Raw genomic sequence first — 5,851 nt, 5'->3', positions numbered from 1 at the left:
CACAGTGCTCCCGTCTGAATATGCTGTTTGAAAAAAAAAGGAAAGGCAAGAGCTGTAGCAGATAAGCGGCGGTCTGTTTTCACTCCTCTGATCAGCGGTAATTATATTTGTTGGCGTGGAGGCAAGTGGTCCTCCCCGGGGGGCGTATTGTACTCGACTCACTCCATGTCATAAAACAAAATTACAAGGAAAGGAGAAGATATCCTACAATAACAGAGGCGAGTCATGAAATCAAAGAGGAGCTAAATTAAATCTGAAGAGGGGGGGAAAAAGTCACGGAAAATACATTAGGGCTATGAAGGACAAGGGCAGGGGGCCTCAAATAAAACGCAGGTTAATGAGTTTTTAATAGCTTCTACGACTATATGGTTGGTTAACAGGCACACATACACCTACCCTGACACACACGCACACACACACAAAGCCTTCTCCACCTCACTGAGACATTTAAGAGTAATTAGTGATCATTTAAGCTTACCTGTGCTTCAGTCTATCTGCAATTACCCAAATACTATAAAGAGAGGCGTCTATATGGTCTATAGTGACAGGCTTAAGTAGCTTTAAAGTGCCTCTCTCACCACATATTAGTCTCCGGTTATAAGTTTAGCTCTTTGAAACAGTCTGCTCTCCTGTTACAGCAGTGGACATTCACACTTCTCCTCCTACCTGTTGGCACCCTCTTGTCTGCTTTATGTATCTGTGTAACCTCTGACCTGCAGCGTGGATGTCTGGCCTGCTTTACCCAGCAGGACCTCCCCAGCAGAATGGCCTTTCGCTGGTGACCTCTCACTGACCTTTCACACCAGAAGAGCTCAGTCTGCCTTAGCAGAGGTCAGCGGGAGGGTAAGAGTTATAATTGGCCTGTAAACACATACATGGAAACAGAGACACACATCAACGCATACACAGACTAACACTCACCTTTGAGGAGAGTGCTGATTTCTGGTTACTCGTTGCCAGCTTATCAAAATAAACACAACTCAAATAGGGAAATATTGTTATTCTTGTGCTCCTCTGTGTGTCTGCTCACTGTGGTTACTTTGCAAATTAAGATTTGACATCAAATTAAATTTACCTAGTTTATGGACTGTGACGATCCATCCTTATGTATATTACCTAGTACATAAATTTACTATACTTAGATCACATTAAAATGTTGCAAGGAGGTGTTATACCATTGAGTTATAATGCACAATGTAGGGGTCATTTTTGTGACTTTTACTTAAGTAAAGGATGTCACTACTTGTTCCACTAGTGTGAATTTCACCATGACATTACTTTACCGTCTCCCATAGTTTTTCTATTAGTTACTGTGTTTTACATTACCTATAGGATCAAGTGTTAATGTATGCATGTAGCTTGTAATTACGCACCATCTATCCTCTGTTGGGCCATGCATGAACATGCCCCAACCACAGGTTAAAAACCAGCAGCCTAAAACTGCTCATTTAAGTTAATGCATACACACACAGAGGGCACGCACACTCGAGAATCTGCTGTGCATATACACGGGCTCATGTTAATGCAAACGCGTACACACGCGCACGGCGTTTTCAAAGACTTCCCTGTGGACAGAGGCGTCTGCCAGCGCTGCTATAAATCACATTGAGGCTGGTGCTGAGGGCAAGGCGCACCTTGTCCACATCGCCCCCACTCCTGGGCTGAATAAACCATAACATCCTGCCTCTCGTGCTGCCCGATGCCCTCTGAGCATGACCCCAGAGGAGACCCCCCCCCCCCGATGCCCTCATCTGCCCTCCTCCTCCTCACTCCATCCCCGTCATTGTTCCCCCCCTCCTTTCCAGTCTAACTTGTCTATCTTTAGGAATTTTAGCTGTTGCTGTGGACTTTTGGGCAGGGCTCTGTTTACTTGGAACAATACACAACCCCCTCCTCATCTTAATTTAGGACCTTTTTTTCATTCCAATGACTTCCTGCTAAAAGAGTGGGATTAGTGAGGGGGGGAGCAGAGAGAAGGTGAACACTGAACAGCAAAACAGCAGGAAGCAAGCATTTATGGGGGTGGGTGGGGGGGATGGGATGCTGACACCCTCATCCTGTCGTGTGCCTACTTGGCACAGGTGTTCTCGGCCAATCAGCTCCCTCTGTTCCATTTACCTCAGGGTGTGCCGAATTTGGCTGAGAAGGTGCACCTTCCTTTCATGACCCTCTCTGGAGGAAGTATAATGTTTCTGGAAAGAAGGAGAGGATTTTGCAGACCGGTCAGGAGAGCCAAGTGTACAGGCTTATAATAGAGCAGATAGCAAACAGACACATAAAAGTGAACAAAGACCTCATGAAGTGTTGAGTTATCTACTGACTATAGTTCCCTTGATTTTTATGGCTGCAGAGGGAGAAGCTAAGCAAACAATCCACGCAGTGGTTGGTTCTTGGCATTCCAGTTGAAGGTCTTACAGTAGACAAAACCCACATTGGAAAAGAAAATCTCGGCTGTGTGTTGCTTGGCATGAAACCACCGCGCTGATTACTTCCTCTAAAATTCAATTTCTAAAATATCTCAGAGTTGCCAATAAATCCAATGATATGCAAGAGTGTGTTTTAATTTAAAATGCTATTTTCTGAGAGAAAGGTGGTTGAGATGTTTTTGGGGTTTTTTTTATACTTTGTTGAAGCACAGTTACAATATGTTTGGGAAAACTAAATAAATGTAGCACTGTATTTATTTTTTTAAGTTGCGTGGTGTAATGAAATAAAATGAAAATAAAAGAAAATGCAACAACTTTCAAATGATTTAAGCACTAAATCATCACATGACAATGTAATAAAATGTTGCTTTCAGTGAACATGTTATCATTTTGAATTTGATGTCAGTGTTTCAAAAAAAGTTGCTACACGGATAAGAAACGACTGGAAATCTTGTATAATGTTAAATTCACACCTGGGCGAACGTCACACAACTACTTTTTAACCCAGTAACAGCTCAACAACATGACTGGGTATCAAAGGGGTCTTTTTGAGGGAACGTTGGGGAGGAGGTTTGAAATGCTGACTCCCTCTGTGGAGGCCTTTTTAATTACTTTACAATTAATATAAATGATAATTGGGGTGTTTTAGTTTATGTGACACTGATTAGCTAGAACATGTATAGAGGCCATGTAAATGGTAAATAATGCATATGTATACAGGATTTGGAGAAATATATGTTATTGTCTAGACAATACTTCCAATCCATCCATCCATCCATCCATCCATCCAACCAACCAACCAACCAACCAACCAACCAACCAACCAACCAACCAACCAACCAACCAACCAACCAACCAACCAACCAACCAACCAACCATCCCTTTAATGCTTATCCAATTTAGGATTACAGTAGCCTGAAGGTATCACACTCATAGGGTATAATCAATTTAGAATACATGATAACTCATGCATGTCTTTGAACTGTGGAGGAAGCTGGAGTACATGGAAAGAACCCATGCATGCATAGGGGGAACATAAAAGCTTCACACACAAATATCCCAGCTGGTTGGTGGATTCAAACCCAGAAACATTTTCTGCGGGGAGACACTGCTGGCAGAGGGGTTCTTGGCTATTTCAGCATGGTAATGCCAAACCAAATTCTGCATCTTGCATGGTTACATAATGAATAAAAATATATGACAAAAAGTTTTCTAAACCTCTGAACGGAAGCAAGAAATGCTCGCAAATGCTTGTACCATGTTAAACAGAAGTAAGAAACCCACAGTTTGAAGTTTACACACTAATATTTGGTAAAATGTCTCATAGCAATTTCCATACAACCAGATGCTTTTGGTGGCCATCAACAAGCCTCTGGTGCAATTTTGGCAGGACCACTCTTCTTGGCAGAATTGGCAGAGTTTATTTAAACTGGTTGGTTTCCGGGCTTGGTTCACAAATTTTAATAGGGTTGAGGTCAGGGCTTTAGGAAGGCCATTTCAGAGGCTTGATGTTAGCCTGCTGTTGTTTATCTATTCCAAAACCAGTTTTGATGTATGTTTGGAATCATTATCCTGTTGGAACACTAAACTGTGTCAAGGTTTCAACTGTCCAGCTGCTGTTTTGAGGTGAAGTTGAAGAATTGCAGAACTTTCAGTACCACTGGCAGCAAAACAACCCAAGATCATGATACTAACAGCACCATAGTTTACAGCTGCTGTAGTGTTCTTGGGCTCGAAAGCCTTTACTCATCCAAACACCCAAACTCTTGTTTTTGTGGTCAAAGAACTCAATCTTTGCCTCATCTGACCACAAAACTTTACCAGAAGGTATTTGATTTGTCCGTGTGGGCAGCTGCAGTCAAACTTGAAGGTATCAATTGTGGAGCAGGGGCTTCTTTCTTGGTCATCACCCTCTTAGTCCAGGACATTGTAAAACTCACATCACTGTGCACAGTGATGCTGGTGTTCCAGTATTTTCCAGTTCACGCAGGCTTGAACATGCATGAAGAATTTCACCTTGAAAAAAGAAAGTTCAAAGAAATCATTAAAAGCCCAAACCTACCATGACATTCATGCCCATGATGAGTGTTATATCTGTAAAAAAAACAAAATATAAAAAACATTTCTCACTTTTAACATTTGATATGTTGAGCTTTTGTGTCTGTACTATTTATAATTTAACATGGGGGTTTAGATGATTTGTAATTAATTGGATTCTGTTTCATATACAGTTTGCACAGCAGCCCAACTTCTATTGGAAACAGGTGTATATTTGCATATTGATGTGCACATGTTCACACATAGATCCTAATCTCTCCCTAACCCCTTGTATGCTTGGATACATCCACCAGAACGCCAGAGGAGTCCTGAGAGGACAAGAATAGTGAGGCATGTGCCTATTTGTGGCATCATTGTGAGAGAGATAAAAGATCTCACTGTTATGCTCGCACACACACACACAGTTGCACTCTCACACACATGCATATGCTTGAGCAGTTATGCACTATATTCATTAATGTAACCTTCAGCAAAAGAGAAATATTTACTTATCACAACAGTAAGATATAACCTGAAAAAGGCAAATGTCCACCTGTGCAAGTTTCTTAACCTCTCAATCTTTCTCTCTCTCTCTCTCTCTCTCTCTCTCTCTCTCTCTCTCTCTCTCACACACACACACACACACACTCACACACACTGTGCAGACCATATCCAACAGACTCACAGATGCAATGGGTAGTTCTTAGAAGAGACAGTAATTTTCTTTTTATACACCCATAAGCAGCTTCTTTTACTCTGCTGCCTGCAATGTGTTCACTGTGTGTGTGTGTGTGTGTGTGTGTGTGTGTGTGTGTGTGTGTGTGTGTGTGTGTGTGTGTGTGTGTGTGAGAGAGAGAGAGAGAGAGAGAGAGACACACACACACACACACACACACACACACCGCGGCTCCATGCCTTTACCATGGCCTAACCTGACTATAAATGAGTTGCAGTGGCACCTGTGCCGGTGCAGATCCAGTGTTAGGACAGAGGAAAGTCCCATAATAGGACACAATCTCTTTTGTTCTGTTGGTATGAATAGCTCTAGGAATAAGTTCCCCTCCTCTGACCTATAACTGTTCTGAGATGGACCATGTCTGTCTTAAGGTGCCACTTGTGTTTTACACAGCAGATAAAGACACCTGAAGAGATCAGTATTAAAAAACATTCCGCTGTAAATGTGCTATAGCTCAAGGTCTCATAAGAATCAGATCTGAGTAACTGGGACACAACATTTCTTTTTCTTGAGCCTTTGTTGCTTTTATCCTTCCTTATTCTTGTCAAAGTTTATGGGATTGTCATAAACGTTATTGCACATGAATTTGAACAATTTTGCTAAGCTAAGGTGTCCTCTCCTGTCATTATCAGGTCAATCTGATTGATTCCTC

This window comes from Pelmatolapia mariae, linkage group LG15 (genome assembly GCF_036321145.2).
Source record: "Pelmatolapia mariae isolate MD_Pm_ZW linkage group LG15, Pm_UMD_F_2, whole genome shotgun sequence".
Lineage (NCBI taxonomy): Eukaryota > Metazoa > Chordata > Actinopteri > Cichliformes > Cichlidae > Pelmatolapia > Pelmatolapia mariae.
This window is presented reverse-complemented; position numbering follows the sequence as displayed.